Below are 19,969 nucleotides of genomic sequence, written 5' to 3'. Positions count from 1 at the left end.
CTCCCGCGGCTGCCCAGGGGAGGAGTGGCGAGGAGAGCTGTGTGGACTCAGGACACCAGGGCCTGCCCTGAGGAGGAGGAGGAGCAGCGTGGCCGCTTGTATTCGGAGTGACTGCACCAGAGCTACAGGCGGTTGCCAGAGGAGAAGCTGCGCGGCAAGCAGTTTGGACTCAGAATGATGCTTCTGAACACCGGGGCCTGCCCTGAGGACGAGGAGGAGGAAGAGGAGCGCGGCCGCTTGGATTCAGAGTGACTACACCAGAGCTACAGGCGGTTGCCAGAGGAGGGGCTGCGTGGCGAGCTGTTTGGACTCAGACCACTTCTGAACCCCGGGGCCTGCCCGGAGGACTAGGAGGAGGAGGAGGAGGAGCGCGGTGGGTCGTTTGGACTCGCAGTGACTGCATTAGCGCTCCAGGCGGCTGCTCAGAGGAGAAGGCGAGTGGTGAGTTGTTTGGACTTAAAGTGACAGCGCCTGAACACAGGGGGGCTGCCTGGAGGAGAAGCGTGGTGGGTCGCTTGGTCTTGAGTGGCAGCACCAGAGCTCCGGGCGGTTGACCAGAGGACCTGTGCAGCGGGTCACGTGGATTCAGAGCCACTCAGAGCGACCGCTCCTGAACACCCGGGGGGTTATCTGGAGAAGGAGGAGGAACGGGGAGGGTCACTTCTACTTGGAGTGTTTGATTGCCCAGGGCTATGGGTGGTTGGTGGGAGGTGGAGGCACGCAGTGAGTTTCTTGGACTCCTAGTGACCGCACCGGAATACTGGGCGGCTGTCTGGAGGAAGAGGCGTGTGGCGGGTCTCTGGGACTCAGAGCGATTGTACAGGGCCCCAGGTGGCTGCTCAGAGGAGGGGCCGCATAGCCAGGTGATTAGGTGCAGAGCAGGGTCCCAGGATCTAGGAGGCTTCTTGGTGGAAGAGCCGCACACAGACAGGCTTAGGGTGGAGCGAAGGTTCCAGGCCTGCGGGCAGATTCTCTGAGGAGGGGCAGCCTAAGGAGATTCATCTGCGAAGGGTGAGGCTCCCAGGCCCAGGAGGTAGGGCCGGGCCCCTGGGAACTTTGCAGAGGAAGGCAGCCCAGCCCAGGTGGTAGCTGTAAATTGAGGGGAACCTCTAGGAGGAAACTGACCAGCGAGACCTCCCCACCGGGTGAGTCATCCCTGCCGGGTGAGGTTTCCCCACAAGGACGGTAAAACCAGAGACTCAGGCCCAAACAGGCCTTGCCTCAGCCCGCAGCCTCGGTCCCCTTTGGATGACCATTGGTCAACAAGTGGAGGCACCTCTGCCCACTAGCAGGGATTATACCCCACCTGAAGGCCACCACTCCTAGAGAGGCAGCTTCCTTGTGGAGCACCGCATTATCAACTTCCTCCAAGACTTCAGCCTACTGAAGGCTAAGGGGGGATATATATAGAAATCTTCAGGGACATTGTAAGTCAATAGAGGAAATCTGCAATATCTCAGCGGTCCACTGATACCTGAACAATATGAGAAAACAAGGAAAGAAAATGCTGCAAACAAATCTAGATGTTACATCAATAAAACCCAATGACAGCATGGCAGAAGAAATGACAGAAAAGGAGTTCAGAATGTACATAATTAAAATGATCAGAGAAGCAAATGATGAGATGAAAGAGCAAATGCACGCACTGAATGATGAGATGAAAGAGCAAATGCAAGCATTGAATGATTGCACCAATCAACAGTTAAAAGAGCAAATACAGGAAGCAAAAGATCATTTCAATAAAGAGTTAGAGATATTGAAAAAAAACCAAACAGAAATCCTTGACATGAAGGAAACAATAAACCAAATTAAGAACTCCATAGAAAGCATATCCAATAGGATAGAACACCTGGAAGACAGAACCTCAGACATTGAAGACAAAATATTTACCCTTGAAAACAAAGTTGAACAAACAGAGAAGATGGTAAGAAATCATGAACAGAATCTACAAGAACTATGGGATATCATGAAAAGGCCAAATTTAAGAATTATTGGGATTGAGGAAGGCCTAGAGAAACAAGCCAAAGGAATGAACAATTTATTCAATGAAATAATATCAGAAAATTTCCCAAATCTGAAGAATGAAATGGAAAATCAAGTTCAAGAGGCTTATAGGACTCCAAATAAAATCCTCCTCAAAGAGAAGCTGAGGCCCATCTAACTTCATTAGTCAATTCTACCAAATATTTAAAAAAAGAATCTGTAACAATCTTTCCCACAACCTCTTCCAGAAACTAGGAGGGAACATTTCCTTGTTTATCAAATGAAACTAGTATTAACCTGATACAAAAACTCCCTTATGTAGTTTCAATGCAGTCTCTATCAAAGCCCCAGCTTATTTTGTAGAAACTGACAAGCTGATCCTAAAATTTATATGAAAATACAAAGAGCCCATAATAATCAAAGTAATCTTGAATACAATAAAGAAGTTGGAGGACTTACATGTCCTGGTTTCAAAAACTAATGGGGAACTATAGTAATCAAGATGGTGTGGTACTGGGGAAGGATAGACAATGAGATCCATGAAATATAGTTGAGAGTCTAGAGATACACTCTAATCTTTATGGTCAAACAATCTTTATCAAGAGTTCCAAGACAATACATTGGGTAAGAATAGTCTTTTCCACTAATGATCCTGGGACAACTAGATAACCATAGGCAAAAAAATGAATTTAGAACTTGGCTTCACTTATGCAAAAAGTAACTCAAAATGAACAACAAACCTAAATGTAACAGCTAAAACAATAACTTGCTAAGGATAAAATAGGAGTAAACCTCACTGACTTTCAGGTAGACAATGGTTTCTTTTGTATGAAACCAAAAACACAATGAATAAAAGTAAAAATAGGTCATTGTATTTCATCAAAATTAGTTTTTTTTTTTTCATCAAGAGAGGAAAAAACAGGAGTCGGTGACATTGCTCAGTGGTACAGCGCTTGTCTAACATGCACGATGAGGCCCCAGGTTTGATCCCCAGTACTACAAAATAAAAGAAAAAGGGAGAGAACCCACAACATGGGAGAAAATATTTGCCAATTATTCATCTGATAAGGGACTTATATTCACAATATATAGGAATTCTCGCAACTCAATAGTAAAATGACAAACCAGTTGAGAGAAGCAAAAGATCTGACAAACATTTACCCAAAGAAAATATACAAAGGACCAACAAACACATGAAGCAATGCTCACCACTGTGAGCCATCAGAGAGGTGTAAATAAAACCACATGCACCAGGATGCATGCACCAGGAGGGCTACAATAAAAACACACATCGCAGATGTCAGCGAGAATGTGGAGAAACTGGCATGTCACACGTGAGAACCTCTAGTAGCTGCTTTGGAAGTTGGGCAGTTCCTCCAAAAGCTGAACCAACAGTTTCCATGTGACCCATCTAATTCTGGTGTTGAAAAGGTACGTTCGCCCAAAACTTGTATGGGAATGTCCATAGTAGCAGCATCTAATATCCCAAAAATTAATATTTATATTATACAAGAAATGGAAACACCCTACTGTCTGTAAACTGATGAATGGATAAACAATGTGTTATATCCATGTGATGGAATATTATCCATTAGGAAAAAGGACTGAAGCACTATCCATGTTACAACATGGAAGAACCTTGAAAACATTGAAGGCAAGAAGCCAGACACAAAAAATCCACAGGAAACATTCAGAATAAACAAATTCACAGAGACAGAAAATAGATGAGTCATAGCCTGGGGCTGGGAGAAGGGGAAGAATCGGGGAGAGTTGCTGTAGGGCATGGGTTCCTTTTTTGTGTGATAAAAATGCTCTAAAGTAGATTAAGGTCATGGTCATGAATATCCTAAAAATGATTGAATTAACATTTTAAGTGGATGATTATGTCTCTGTTTAAGATAGAGGCAAAAGATTTGGTAGACGTTTATCCAAAGAAAATATACAAATGGTCAAAAAACACATGAAAAAATGCTTACCATTGTTAGCCTTTAGAGAAGTGTAAATAAAATCATATGGATGTCAATAGACTGTTCAAATAATAAGAAATTAGTTAGAAGTATTATGGTAAAAGTATACAATGGATTATTTTGTAGCTACTTAAATTGCCGATGTGATGGTATACCTTGATATGGATACACGTACAGTAAACAGGGAGGGAGAAGGTTGTAATTATAACATGTTCTCAATTTTGTAGAGATAACAAAATATGCCTGTGTAATAACAGCAAGTGAAATTTGGAAGGATATATATTAAAATAATTATTATCATGAGTACCTCATGATAAACTATTCTTTTTTCAAATTTTTATAATCTGAAGTAATAAAATCATATGAAATCAAAACCCAAATCTCTGTAAAACTATCTCCCTCCAAGCCACCCAGCTCTTCCCCAGAGAACAGCCAGTGTTACCAGCTGCCTGAGCATCCTTTGGGGGAAGGTGACACAGTTGGCAGGTGTCCTTCACACTGCCCACAGCCTCCTTTTGTCATTTAGCCCTGAGTTATTTTTCAGTATGGAGATTCTTAAGAAAACTTGGAAAGGAACCACCATTGACCCAGCTATCCCACTCCTAAGTTTATACCCAAAGGACTTAAACTCAGCATACTACAGTGACACAGCCACATCAATTCACAATAGCTGAATTATGGAACCAACCTAGATGCCCTTCAACAGATGAATGGATTAAAAAAAATGTAGTACATACACACAACAGAATATTACTCTGTCTTAAAGAGAATGAAATGATGGCATTTGCAGATAAATGGATGGAATTGGAGAATATCATGCTAAGTGAAATAAGCCAATCCCCAAAAACCAAAGGCCAAATATTTTCTCTAACAAATGGATGCTGATCCATAGTGGGGGGTGGGTAGGGAAGAATGAAGGAACTTTGGATTGTGCAGAGGGGAGTGAGGGGAGGGGTGGGGTGGGTGGGGATGGGAAGGATGGTAGATTGAGACAGTACCCTATATACATATATGAAAAAAAAATTTAAAATATTTATCATTGTCAAAAAATAAGTTAATGAAAAAAATAAATAAAAGTTAAAAAAAAAAGAATCCTTACTTTTTTTTTTTTTTTAATGGTCAAATAGTTTTCCATTCTAGAGATGTACCACTTGCAAGATTACTCACACTTAACTTGTTTTTGCATCTGGCAGGTATTTTCTGTAATTAGAAAGACATGTAACTATTTTCCCCTAAAGAAGTACTGAGGATTCAGATCTGAGAAGAGTGCACCCCCACCCCAAGGAGGGTGGGGACATCTCTTTGCAGAGCAGGTTGCAAAAGCAGACTAAGAAGTCCAGCAATGACAAGAAGAGAAAGCAGTGTCTCTATTGTGGGGAGGGACCCAGGAGAGACGCTGGAGCTGAGAAAGGAGTCACCAAAGCATTTAAGAATCGCTCCTTTCCCCTTTTTTCACTGTTTGCACTTTGCTGGACAATGGAACTGGAATTGATTTCCAAGGGCTGCTGCTGGCCTTAACTTGCTCACAGCAGGCCTTCCTCCTCATCCAGTCCTATGCCCAGGGTGCCGAGATGCCCAAGAGCCCCCTGGAAACTTTATATTCTGCAGAGCTTCCTGGACCATTTTGCAGAAACCTTAGAAACTACCTGGGTTTGATGCCAGCTTTCTCCTTCCTAGTTGTACGACCTTGAGCAAGTTACTCAGTCTTTCTGTGCCGGTTTCCTATCTCACTAGCCAGAAGTCGAAGAATATTCAGCTGCTGTCATTGTCATCCCTGTTATTGGGGGAAGGCTCCCAGGTGACACTCCATGGGTTGGCTGCACACAGTCCTTTGGGGAGCAGAGAGAAAGCCAATTGTGTGCAGAGAAGAGTTAAAGGAATGGTGGAGCGGAGGGCCCTTTCTCCTGGGCACTTGTTCATGCCCTGGGTCCCTCCCGCCCTCAGCCTCTGGAAGGCGCTTCCTGCTGGTCCTGCCTGCTCCAGCTTGGAGGCTGCTGGCTGCTCAGTGAGTTGGGCTGGGAAAGAGGAAGGAACAGATCCTTGTTGTGGCTCCTGCTGTGCAAAAGGCCCGCTGCTGGCCACGTCCTGCACCTTGATTTTATTTATTTATTTTTAACTGCTTACTTAATCAAAACAAATCCAGAGGCTGCAGGCCTGGTGGATTCCCTACAGCTGCCCAGTGTCCCTCCTCAGGGGCTCTCCTCTTCCCTGCTCTCCTCTCTCACTCCACTTTGCCTCCTTCCACTCTGCCAGAACCTTGCCTCCATGACCTTTCACAGAGCTGGCCCCTGGCTGACCACTGCGTGGGGCCTGCCTTAGTTCTGCAAGTACATGCTTCTCTGTCTCTCTGCCATCAAGCTGGTTTTTAAAAATATTCTTATCTCTTAAGCTTCCTGATACTCTGGGGCCATTGACACCCCTGGGTCAGTGGCCTTGGAGGGATCTGGTGAGAGCCATCCGCAGCCCTTCCTCTGGGCTGGACGTAAAGGAAACACTTGGTTTCCCGGCATCCTGGGCCTATACCAGCATGCGGCCATGTCACGGTTCAGCCTGCCTCCCTGGAACAGAATTTCTGATTAATAAATTTTCAAATAGGAAAAGGAAGTCATAAGAGAGCAAGGTCCTGGCTGAGGAAGAAATTAAATTTCTGGAATTCCCAGAATAAGGACCAGGCATTTCTTCTCCAGGAGTTAATGCCCGAGTGGACTCAGAGGAGGAACACATCTAGTCACCGGCTCTCTCTGGGGCAGGGGCGTTTAGGGGTTCAAGAACCCATCATGTCAATTAAACAGCCCCAAGCCTGTGTAGGGAATTTCATCCACCCATCCTTAAGGGCTTCCTAAGCAGCAAATCTTTCCAGAAGCCCCCACTGAAAGGCAGGTGGGAACGGCTTCTCACTTTGGAGACAGAGATACCAAGCTGGGAAGCCACTTATCTAAAAGCATGAAATGCCAATGGCCATGAAGGAGAATGCCTTTCCAAGTTCCTGGCTGAGGCCACAGTTCTTTGATACTGACAAACCACTTATTTGAAACAACACTGACTAACAGCATTCATCAAGCAGCTTTTATAGGCTGGGCCTCCAGGAAGATGCTTTCCACAACTTGTCCCCACTGTCTTCTTTCATGTTGTTTCTACCACCATCCCAAACTGACCAATGAGGAAACTGAGGTTCAGAGAGGTTCCCTACCTCAGGTTACACAATTGGCAAATGAAGGAACTAAGGTGGTAACCTAGCTTTCTCCCCGCCAAAGCCACTGCCTTCTGATCTCCTCAGTTTAGCAACCAGATTGTAAAATGTGTCAACAACTTCAAAAATGTTCCTGCTCTTTGATCCAATAATACCACTTCTGGCAAAGTAATCTCATGAAATACTTCTAATTGCAGAATAAGTGTCTTACAGTTCAACATGGCTAAGAACACACTGGCCTCATTTCTTCTCCAAATCCCACTGAAACCATGGAAGAGATAGAAATAAAAAGAGTGGTTGTGTGCCATCAGAGGAGTAGGGTCACTGTCCAGAAGATCAAGGAGTTTCTGGGAAATAGAAGATCAGTATAAGAACAGATGAATGATAAATGAAACAGAGACTGGAATGCTTCAGGGTTTGTACCCAATCATTGCTGAGTGAATTCCTGAAGCAAAGTTCTAGGCCAGGGGCAAGAGCAATAGGAGAAAGACCAAGTGGGGAACACACCACAGGATGCACAGCTGAGCTAGTTCTTTAGCCCTAAGTCCACAGAAACACCTCAGTCTGGCTCCTATCTCAGAAACTGCATTCCTTGCCAGAGGAATGGGATTGTCATATGGAGTAAGGGAATATCATCCAGCCACCAACTGCTCAGTCCCCATGCTCATCTATAAATATCAACAGCCAGCCAGAGACTGAGAGGCATCAAAAACAACAAAAGAACTGATTCCAAGGAAGCAGAATTTACACCAAAAAAGTAAACTCCAAGTAGCTGAAAGAACCTCCTACAGATACTGAAGAGAAGATCACATCTATTTAAAAGTGAAGCCTCCATGGGAAAGAAATTAAACTCATGATTGACAACATATTTTTCAAAACTCAATAAACAGGCTGAATAGACAAATGAAAACTATATTAGCTAACTGGAAGATCAAGCTAAGGGATTCTCCCAAAAAGCATTAGGGAAAAAAAAAATGAAGAGATGCCATTTTAGGAATTCCTATAAGAAAGAACACATAGAATGACTAGGGGAAAAAGTTAAGAAGATATAGTAGAAGAAAATGATCTAGTACGGAAGAAAGATGTCAGATTGAAAAGAACTTATGGGGAGTTGAGCAAGGATACAAGGCTAGCTTCTAAAACTCAAGTTTTTTTTTTTTTAAAGGCAATAAATCTAATAGAGGAATGAGTAAAGGGCATTCAAGTCATATAAGAGAATATGAATATTGCTAACAAATAGGTAAAAAAAAAGTTCAATCTTACACATCATTAGGGGAATGCAAATGATACTTTTCACCCATCAAATTGGCATAAATAAAATATACCCATCCTTCAAGCTTCCAGTGCTTGCTCACCAGGCAAGTACCCAGAGTCTGGTCTGAGCTCTGTGTTGGGGACCTTTAGCTCACATGCCAGTCAGCATCTGCCTGGGTCCAGGCAGGGTACATGGTGTCCCTGCAGGACATTGCATTCAAGAGGTTGAGAACTCTTTCCAAAAGCCCAGCTTCAGCCAGTGCTCTCAGGAAGAGGAGAAACTTGACTTAAAGAGAGATTCTCATTTATTTATCAAGACATCTGAAAAACATTTTCCAAAATTCTCATTCTTCATAATAAGGGACATAAATGGAGTCACGCATCAGGAAAGCTGGAAAATGCTGCCTATTACAGACATATGTTAAGATATCAGAGGTGTGTAACCCATAGTGCAGACACTTGCTCAACTTAGGACTTTTCAGTCTTATTTGACTTTGGGACCCCTCCCATCTTTTCTCTAGTAAAAGCAATAAACATCCTTGAGACCCCCTTTAGGAAAATGCTGCCTCTTCCCATATTCATCCAAATAGTAAGGGTACATGAATGACTCAAGGCAAGGTTTGCACAGGGACATGAGAAGAGGAGAGGGGGCCAATTTGCTTCCTGTCTTAAATGTTGGCCCTTTCCACAGGCCTCTGGTTCAGGGTTTAAACCTCTTGTAGGAGCAGTTTCACTAGGGGTTTGACTACACAACACCACCAAGTGATCCTACTGATTGAGCATGACAAGAGGTCAGGGGGGCAGACTGTGATTTCTTGCCTCCTGCAGGTATACACAGAGTGGATTTGGTCCCCTGAGGAGTCCCAGAGTGGATTTGGTCCGCTGAGGTACCTGGAGGAGCGTGGCTGAGGTCCTGGGGCAGGTGCTAGTCTCTAGAGGGTCTGGAAGCAGTGACTGAGGTGGGGACCTGACTTTGAAGCAGGAGACAAAGATGTAGGAGTCTGGGGAAGAAAGCAAAAGACTCATCTCAAGAAAGGTCTGAGTAAACTGTGAGGGGGACACAGAGGTCCCCCATGGCAAGAGAAGCAAGGCCAGGGAAATGTGAGCCGTTCATTAATATGAACTCATCTACCCCTGCTCAGTGGGAAGTGGGAAGTGGGAAATGGGGCTGCTTTGAAAAGGTTGGCTGCAAGTCATTTTTTTTTTTTTTTTTTTTTTTTTTTTTTTTTTTTTTGGTGGTGGTCTTGGAAATTGAACCCAGGACCTTGTCCATGCTAGGCAAGTACTCTACCAACTGAGCTATATTCCCAGGCCCAGCACCCCTTTCTTTCTTTTCTTTTTAAATAATTTTTATTTTTTTTTTTTGAAGGAATGGTCCGTTTTACACACAGGTGGTTACCGAGCACTGGAAAAGTGGTTAGTCTGCATTGAGATGCACCATAAGTGCAAAACACACACCACATTTAAAATACCCTGTTACACACCAGAATTAAACTATCTCACTATAATTTTATATCGAGTAAATGTTGAGATGAAAATATTTTGGATTTATTGGGTTAACCAGAACATATTAAAATTAATCTTACCAGTTCCTTTTAATTTTTTTTTAAATGGGGCTACTGGAAAATTTCACATTAAATAGATGGCTCATGTTATTTCTACTGAATGGCATTGTGGGAGTTCTGCAGGAATCTGCTAGAAACAGTCCTTTGGTTTGAGGAAACAAGATATTGGACCCAGACTTGTGGGAGACTTTGAAGCAAAAGGAAGCTCAATTGTTTTGCATAAGAAAGTGGAAGAAAGGGAAAGAAAGCACGCTGGATGAAGATAGGCTCGTGTGGCACGCATCCGGGTCTCAGGGGAAAGAGGAAATGGAGACAGGGTGGGAGGAAGGTCTGGCAACATGGCTGTGGCCTGAGCCCAGGGAGACAGATGGCCCAGAAATAACTCCCTGAGGCAGTGCCAGCAGTGAATTTGCCACAAGTGAGTTCTGCTAAATCTTAAATGGGTTCCTGCTCTCTGCCGTAGTACCCCTCAGTTGTCCCCACACCCCGGGGACAGACTGTTTCGCACATGCCAAGGACTAGAGGCATCGTGTGGGCTAGGGGATCTGTGCTCATGCTCCCAATACTCAAGCAAAACAGGGCCTGGGGAGGATGGTGATGTGCAAAGCAATGGCCCCAGAACCAGAGGAGAGGGGACATTTGTAATGTGAGTGCCAGATGAGAATTTGGTCACTGTGAGGCAATACGACAGCCATCCTTGGAAGTATCTGGAGTGCTGGCTGGGATGTCCAAGGGGATTGAGATTTTCTTGCAACTTTTGAAAGGAAGGATCACATCTACAGCCTGGGGACACTGGGACCCAAAGCCACATTACACTGGATGTTGCAATGGCTTTGGAGTGGTGGGCAGCAGGCATCCTCATCCTTGGAAGAGTCTGGCAGTGCTGGGGAAGATGAAGAAGCAGAACATGAGTGATAAGAAAACCCACATTAGTAGTTGATATGGAAGGATTGCCAGCATAGGTCAGAGGATGATGTCCCTGGCTGGAGAGCTGTGCAGCTCCCCAGGCCCTGCCTGGGCCACCCATATCCATCTCCAAGATACTCTGGACCCTACTGGGAGGCTGACTTGCAAAGACCATACCCATGGGCCTTCTTGCCCTTGGACTTGTGGTAGGAGTTGGCCAATGGGGGCCTTACAGGAGACCCAGAGGACAGGAAAGGGAGCCAGGGTGGGGTTCACTCCCTGCCCCCTTCTGCAGTTCTCTCTCTCTTCTCCCTTCCTTCTTCCTCTGTCTCTCCATCTCTTTCTGTCTGACTGTCTGTCTGTCTGTCTCTGGCTCCCCCACAGTTATCAACCCTGAGGATCCACCATTTCTTACTGCCTCCCCCACGCCCTGCCCACACCCTTGTTATTGCTCTTTGGTTAAAGCCCTCCCCAGTTATCCAGCTCCTGTTGGACATTTGCTTCTTCCCCAGACCCTGACTGATCTGTGGAGTATACCATATGCTAACTTTTGTGTACTTAAGGGAGGTGGAAGAATGAAAATACTTATTTGAATTTGCATATAGAAATACTATAAGAATATGTAAGAAACTAATAAAAGTAGTTTACTTAAGGAAGAAAAGGGAGAGAACTGGTTGAACCAAGGGCAGAAGTGGAGACAGATTTCTCATTGTATCTAATTTATATTATTTTGATTTTTGACCAGGTGAATTATTATCTATCAAGAAAAATAAAAATGGAAAGAATGTTTTACCCTCAAATCTGATTATTTGGGAAATCAGTTTCACAATGTCCAGAACTTTTACCAAGGAAGCTCCCAATTTTCAGCCGGAAAAGCCACAGCACCCGGGGAGGCAGCTTTTCCAAGTTGGCTCTATGAAGGAGAGCCACAGCAGTGCCCATCTGCTTCTCTCCCTCCTCCTGCCCTCTGGGGGCTCTGGCCTCAGCTACCAGTATCCTAGAGTAGATGCCATGGAGTTTGTCAATTGGCCAGGAAAGATAGCAAAACTAAATTTCATAAGAAAGTCGACTGTGGGAAACCAGTGGAAGCTTCCCTGAGAAACAGCATCTCCAGCGAGACAGGCCATGGCATCGGTCATGGTCATGGTCATGGTCATGGTCATTCTAACCTTGAGAGGGACTGCTAAGTTCATGGGTTTTGCTACTGGAAGCTTCCAGAAGGCCCAGCAAGATCCCCTGCTTTGGTGGACTTGTCCTGTGAAAAGCCCCAGGCACATGGCCTGAGTCTGGAGAATGTTGCCCACCCCCACATACATGCATTGTGACTTATGTCCCCTGGGCCTCTGGTGGCAGTGACAGAACTTAGAACCACCCCAGGAGAGGCGTGAGCCTCAACCTCACATAAAGAGAACTTTGACCTTTGCCATTTCTCATGGGCTTTGTGAACTCATCAGAGGCAGCACAGCATGAGAACAAAGCAAGTATTCACACAGCTTAGCGCTCACTTCCTCATTAACCCTCCCAGTCACGATCACCAGGCAGGGAGAGGCCAAGTGTGATTATAGCCTTTTAGCCAGCACAGTTGGGGTAATGACTTGCCCTGTGTCATGCATGAGTCATGGGCACAGTGGGGTCTAACCTGATCTCTGGACCCTGGTGTGGCATTATATCCTCTCCCTGGGCAGCAGGAAGGGCGGGAGAGGGCACATGCTGCAGGCAGCTCAGCCCAAGAGGACATTCTTTCCTGGCTTGTGATGGGAAGGAAGACGTAGCAGACACAGAGATTGGTTGAGCAGTTACCTGAGCAATGTGACTTCAAATTCAAGGCAAAGGTCTTCCATGGGCCTGCCTGCTGTTATCCAAATGGATACCATTAGTAGTACCATTTGTTGGGTAGAATTCACAGCAGCATCACCAAAAGTCAGCTCTTGGTCCAAGACATTTGGGGATTTCTGGCCTAGTGATAGTGAAACATTGTCTCTGGTTCTTGGTAAAATGTTTCCATGTCTGTTCCTGCATTCATCAAGGTTAGTTCATCACCAGAGACAGGCCAGCGGCAGTTGGGAGACTCAGAGGTTTCTGTGGAGGGGTGGGCTCCACCCATCTGGGAGCAAACCAGAGAGCGGAAGGAATTGGTCCTGAGGCCAACGCTGTAGAGAGAGAGACAAAACGGGAAACACATTTTGCCTCCAAATGGTTTGTCTTGGGGGAGAAACTGTGCCTCACACCCACACCTGGCTCTGGGTAAAAGGCTCTCTCCACCTCCTCCACTTCTTGCCCTTTAACCTTGTACCAAGCAGTGAGTTAAGTCATTTTCACGTGTCTCACAGTTTGCAGATGAAAATCTGACAGAGAGGTAAATTGCCCATGTTTGCATAGCTGGGAGATGGTTGAGTTGGAATTTGAACTTCTGTCTGCCTGGAGCCAAATGTTCCTACTTCCCAGAACATTCCCACACATTTACCCACAGACCTGAACAAGTTGTGGGGAGGGAGAGAAAGGGGAATGAAGGGGGTCACTTTAGAAGCAGAGAGGAAACGCTGAGGTGGAGGCACGGGAAATCCTGATCATGTACACACACTGTAGGCACATAAACAGAGCTATTTTAAGGCCAAGGCTAGGATGAAGCCCAATGGAATTGCAAAAGCAAAATGTGTTTGTTTCTGTGGTTGGCTTTTATTTTTATTTTTTCTATGTGTTTTTGTATGTGGTTGGCTTTTAAAATACATTTTTCTTCATCAATTGGAGCCCTGGTGAACATCTGGGTGATCTTAAATTAAGCCTTCGATATTTAAAAAAAATTATATCAGGTAACAGTAAATATACTTCAGGCTTTATGGCCAGAAGCCTCCTGTCCTCTGAGATCCTGCTCACCTTGGTCCCTCTTTTTAATACACTTGATGGAAAGAGATCCAGAGAAGAGGGGATAACACTGATAAAATGTGGCCAAACAAACCAGGAGGAAGTCAGGTCTAGCAGAAGTTGGTAGCAACAAACCCCTGCAAAACCAAGACCTGGATGGTCAGTTTGATGTGACTTCTGTGTACCCTGTGAGCTCTTTCTGCAAGGGAGCCATGGAAGGTTCTAGAAATTTATTTTCACTGGGGTTTTAGGACTCCCACTCCTCCTCAAAAGCTCTACAGGGAAATTTTCCATGCAAGTTGAGCCGGAAATGCCCACCAATTGCAGCAAATGTCTCTTCTAGCTCTGGCATGCTGGTGACCTTGAGCAAATGATTTCATATCTCTGGGTTTCTGTTTTCTTATCAGGAAGATGAGTGATGGGTTGTGATGGGATGCAGGGCACTTAGAACCGTCTGGACATGTGGAGCGCCTCACTGTTCTGCATTGTTCCTGCTTGCTCTGGCCCTGGAGATCATGCGGGCTGGGGCTGGGGATGGATCGCACACTTACTGTGTGTCTAAGGATTTCCACAGAGGATCTCCTTCAATGCCTTCTACAGTCCTGTCGGGACTGGAGCATTACAGTGGCGATTGGACTCTAGAGGGCATTAAAGAGAGGGTTAATCACCAAAGTTCATAGATAAGATGCCGAGTTCAGAGGTCAATGACTCTGCCGAAGGTGGCAGAGCTTGGGAACAAGGAGTCAGGGTTTGAACTCTCACTGACCCGACTCCGAACACTCTTCCCTGAGTCATGCCACAACCCCTCCCTGGGGCACGTCAGGCCTGGGTTCTGATTTCTGACACCTGCCCAGGCAGTTTGGCCATGGAAGTGCAGCCTTGGAGACAGGATCTGGGAAGCCAACCACACTCCTTGTGACTCCCGGGGTGGGTCTCTTGTGTCATTCACAATCCCAGTAGCTGGGCCTGCAGGAACAGCCAGGAATGTTACATAGAGGAAACTGAAAAGTGAGAACAAAATAAGAAGACTCAGGATCCTAGGCCCGGCACAGTCCAGCAGAAATCAGCCTATAACTTTGGCCTAGTCCTTCAATGCATCCTAGGAGAGCAGAATCCAGGGGCAGAGTGGGAGGAAGCCATGACAGAGCACCTGCCCCAGATGGCCCCCATGCCTGTGATCTCATTTCATCTCATGGTAACCCCATGAGGGAGGATGAATATGCATTTTATAGATGAGGTCACTGAAAGCTCATTAAAGTAAAGCAAGATGCTCCAAGCCACACAGCTGCAGGAGTGTGCCTGTGGGTCTGGCCCAGACTCTGCTTCCTGTAACATCCCCCCTCATGGTGCAACAACACTGCTTGTATAATAGATGATATAGGAGGTGCCCTAGCTATGGCCGGCCTCCTTCCTAGGGGCTAAAGTCTAAATACAATTCAGAGGGATAGGGAAACTGAGGTGGGGCTGGAATTCTAGGAGGAAAGAGGTTGGGAAAGCATAGGAAAGAGAGGCAGAAACCTTAAGGGAAAGAGAAAGATAGAAATTAGGAAAATGGAAGGATTACAGAGATCCCCTTTTTGACTGTAGGGGCCAGTGAGAGGCAGCTGTAACGTGCAGCAAATCAAGTCCAAACTTGCTGCCTACTTGCAAAGCAATAGTACAAACCTGTTTATCCAGCATCTTCCTGTTCTGCATCTGATGCTTTAGAACTGGGTTGTCATCCCTCAAGAAAAGACTGCCTCCTGTCGTAGGAGGATGCTGGGATAGCTCTGGGAGCTCACTGGAGCTTAAACAGTCTCAGACTGGCACGAACATTTCACCTAGGACTCCCCAAATATGTTACCTGCAGCCACCTAAAACTGGAAAGCAACCCCTGCTCACCATCACCAAGAAAAGCACCCTAGAAAAATAGTTGAACTCTCAGAATTCAAAGTTGCTATTTTCCCTTTAAAAGGCCAGGTCAGGAAGGCCCTCTGATGTCATCATCAGATGATGATGCAGCCTGAAGGAGCCAGGTTACCTGGCTGGGCCCTTGGTCTGGTTTAGGGTTGAAAAGGAGAGGAGGGGAGTAGCCTGTCCTGTTCTTGCTACTAATATCTAGGCCTTGAGTTTTCTCTCTGCCTAATGGGAATGACAAGACCTTGCTGCCCTCCTCACAGGGAGCTGTGAAAAACATAAACCAGTGGTGTGTGACACTTTGAATCCATTAATCATTGTGGATACATTGAGAAGTTAAAATACAAATTTTAGGAAGACCAAGAAAGAGTCCCCAGACAGCCTTGATTGTTTGCAGTTTCAAAGACCAGAAATAACAGGATCCCTCTCCTTCTATCAGTACAAAGTGTTTCCAGAATGTGCTATAGAGCAATGACCCAACAATGAATATCGGCTGTTTTTTGCTTGCCTGGTAGCCTATCTCCTTGTTTTTGGCAACAGTAGTCCATTTCCATTAGGGAATGTTTTCAGCATTGGTGGGAATTTAATCCAGACCCACCCCAACCCACCCCACAAAGTCAACTAGACTCCTCAGGAATGTCAGTCTTTGTGAAGCTACCCAGGGACAAAGGTCAGTTGATCTGATTTATGCCTCTGGGACTGCTGGGTGTCCTTCCCCTACATTTCTCTAGCTCAAGTCAACTTGAAACCTGGGTAATTTCTGTTGCTTATAGTCAAAAATCCTAACCTGAAGGGCAACGTTGTCCTTCCTCCAGGGTTCAGAGGTGGGAAGCTCAGGAGAGAATCGGAGCTGTGGGGAAGTTTCCCAGATCATGGGGGTAGGGGTTGGGGATACAGAAGTAGATCAGATTAGACCAGACCCCAGGAGGGAGCCTACAAACAGTGGCTGATGTTTTGAGTATGTAACACACACAAGCAAGCCATAGGGTTTGGGGTCTTCCTTTCTAAGCAACTATCCTGGACCCTCCTCTCTGTAACCCAAACCTGGGACCCAACATGCAAACCCTGGCTCACATTTCTACATTTGTCTTTGATTAGAACACCCCAGGCTCTGGAATCAACTTGTCCAACTCCCTCGTTGTCTTTAGATGGAGAGAGTGAAGCCCAAAGAAGGCAGAAGCCACCTCTCAGTCAGAAGGCAAGATTGCTTTCTGTTTCTATCTGACCTTATCCCTGAAAGAACTTAGGAGACTTGAAGAGCTCCCTGGAGGGAGAATCAGGCTCTGGTGGGACCCTACTGTCCTCCCTTTGTCCCTGCTGGAGACTAGGAATGGCTCCTAGGAATGGGCTAGTTTGAGAGCAAGATCAGTGGGGCCCTGGAGGGGTGTTGAGGTCACCAAGACATACCTACTTACCTGAGTGAGTTAGTGTAATGGTCCAGCCCTAATGACCTTCCCACCTCACGGATCAGGTGCCAACAATAGATGAGGCTCTCTCAGGTCAGTCTTAACCCAGCCAGGATCCTCCCTGATGATGGTTGGGACAGGCAGCAACACAGTGACAAGTCTGGTCACACCCAGGAGCAGGCCAAAGCTCAGATTTGGCGCTTTCAGTCACCGTGCAAGCAAACGGGGAAGCAGCTGGCTTCACTCACCTGGTATAGGGGTCCACGACCTCTGCCAGGTGACCCGTAGTCCCCCATCCATTCACCCTTGGCCACATTGAGAAAACTTTGGTGGTTCTGATCTTTTTCCTGCTTGTTCTTTTATAAAGATGAAAAAAATGCCCCCAGCAAACTTCACACTAATAAACTTGCATTTAAAAAAAAAAGAATAAATAACTTATAGGCTGGAGAGTTTCTGATTTTAACACCATTTGTTGCCAATAGGTATGTTTGTGATAGAGATCCTTTTTATAGCCCGTGTGTTGTTATTCTAGCTGAAGTCAATCACCTGAGTGAGGAAAACAAACCGAAGCTTGACCTCAAAGTGCATGATACTTCAGGGTGTTCTGGGATCTTCAGTACATGATAGTGTAGCCCTCAACCCCAAAGAGAAGAACAGGCGAGGCCTCAGCACTCTGGAGGTATTCTCTGCTCCCTGCGCCCCAGGGTTAGGTCACCTAGGAGCCATCTGTGGGACCACCATGCATGCAACTGGCCCCAACCCAGTGACCACCCTGCATCCTGTTTCTCACTGAGAAGGACACCTGCTCCCTTACCCCCATTTGGCTTATCATTGTCCCACACTGAGCCAGGGACAGAGCAAATCCTCAAGGAACACGTGGTAAACTAGTTGACTACTTGCCTGTCACCAGCCGGCAAGTGAACCCCACTGCACAGGAGGGCAGGAAGGCGAGGAGGGGCCTTGTGGCTGTGCTGCCTGGGAGCACCTCTCGGCTACTCCCTTGCCTGGGCTAAGCAGCAGTCACCACGGGAAAGGTCATTTAACCTCTGTGTGCCTCAGGTCTCCTCAGGATGGTTGTGAGTGGTGGATGGGAAGCTGTAAGAACCAGCCCTGGCACATAGCACAACGCGTCATCCTACTTCACCCAGAGGAAATGATGCCTGGAGTTTGAATAGCAGGCTTCTCCTGATCCTTCTGGCTTTCTTCTCCTGCACCACCTACCTTTCTGTGGTCCCAGGCTGTCCTGGGTGAGTACATGCCACCATCTGGAGTCTGGCTCCTCCTTTCCTTCAGCCCTAGTTCAGTTAGTCCCCTGCCTGCTGCTACCTTAGCCAGGCCAGAGGAGTCCCACTGGGCTCCTGAGAGCCAGGCACAGGTGCAACTCTGCCCTAAACAACTGCATGACAAATAGCAAGTTATGCGACCTCTCTGTGCTTCCGTTTCCTCCTCTGCAGAATGGAGGTGAAGCACAGGCATTAGGAGCAGTAGCATGAGGCCTCAAATAAGGGCTATTAAGTTTTTGCTACTTTTATTATTAGTGTTATTATTGCCATGGGGGTTTTCTTAGCTTCTCCAGGGACCAGCTTCTCATCCTGCATGTCTGAGATGGCCTGCTAGATATCCATTCATTCACTGAACTCATCAAATGGTTACCAAGTGTTGACTATGCGCATAATAGCTGAAAGGTGTCCAGTAGTGGTCTTATCCATTTCTTCCACATTCTGTTCTATCTTCCTGATTGTCTACACCTGGTGGACATTGGTACAAAATAACTTCTTCCACCCACAACCAAGTAACTTATGTACATACTATCCAATTAGATCCTTACCCAGCCCTGGGGGCTAAAGGCTGCTCCCCGCTTTCTAGTTAAGGAAGCCAAGCCAGATCATGTAACTTGCTCACATTCCCACAGCAAGGGAATGTCAGCACCAGGATTGGAACAGAGGTCTATGTGGATCCTAAACTTGCCACCATACTCTGGAAGGTGGGAAGGGATGACCCTTTTCTGTCCTGGAACTTCTCTTTCTGTTCTGGAAGTCTATCTCCCCTGGGCCCAGCAAGACTCTTCCTCAGATCTATTTTTGAGAAGTTGACAATTAGTGGCTTCTATTCTTGGCTACCAAAACAATTTCCCTGTGATCGGGAGGGTCGGCCATCTACTCCTTTTATGGGTCTGTGTGTGTTCATGTTTTCCTTGGAGGCATTTCACAGAAAATGTTAGCACACGCACCAAACAACTGTTCAGGTGTCATCAAAAGAGGCATAAGCATCTCGGGAGTCAGAGACTGAAAAAGGCTCACAAGGACCCAGATTCCAGGCACAGACAACCAGGACAAAGCACACACCATGTTCCTCCTGGAGGCCACAAACAGCTGTCTGGTAGCAGATCATCTGGGAGAATCTCATGGCAGAGGAAGAGGAAGGTGTTGCCTTCCTTCTGAGGGGCTGTCCTTATCACAGCTATCTGACTGTTCAGGTTCACTTTTCACCTGTGTCATGGTAACTGCAAGGGGTCAGGGCTGGCCCCACTAGAATGGAAATAGGTCGATTTCTGTATAATTGAAATTATATAGAAGCCGATCCTGGAGGAGCCTCCAGCGGGAGGAAGATGTAGTTCTTTCTCTAATCTAGGACCCACTCCCAGAAACTTCTCTCCATCTACATGTACTTTCTTGATGACTTGTGGCTTGAAATACCAGCATTTTTGGTTTTGAAACTCCAAAACCAGCCTCAGGCTCTCCCCAGACTGAGGCTGCTCTTCTCAACGTCCCATTTGACTACGTCTGATTTCAAACTTGACATTTTAACACCAACATCCGCTCTTTTCTCCCCAACCCTGATCCTCCCACAGTCTTTCCTTGTCTCAGAAGATGGCAGCTTTACTCTCAGGATGCCTCAGGGCGATGTGACCTTTGGTCACCTTGAAACTTTCTCATCTGA

The 19,969-nt window shown here is 46.1% G+C and overlaps 1 long non-coding RNA gene across 5 annotated transcripts in view; it reads right to left on the bottom strand.

The window, feature by feature from the left end:
* The window catches only part of LOC306647369, a 56,350-nt gene that overhangs the window by 20,949 nt on the left and 15,432 nt on the right, over positions 1 to 19,969 (bottom strand). The window contains exons 1-3 of one of the 5 annotated variants that reach the window (XR_013760092.1): positions 5,597 to 5,996; positions 5,050 to 5,150; positions 3,960 to 4,010 (exon numbers count right to left, since the gene is read on the bottom strand). The exons of 3 other annotated variants lie outside the window; for them this stretch is intronic. This is a non-coding gene — a long non-coding RNA (uncharacterized lncRNA). Of the gene's footprint in view, positions 1 to 3,959; positions 4,011 to 5,049; positions 5,151 to 5,596; positions 5,997 to 19,969 lie in introns of those variants that run through there. One more of the 5 variants, XR_013760093.1, reaches the window with a different exon arrangement.

The sequence above is a fragment of the Sciurus vulgaris genome (assembly GCF_902686455.1).
Source record: "Sciurus vulgaris genome assembly, chromosome: 16".
NCBI lineage: Eukaryota > Metazoa > Chordata > Mammalia > Rodentia > Sciuridae > Sciurus > Sciurus vulgaris.
This window is presented reverse-complemented; position numbering and strand designations above follow the sequence as displayed.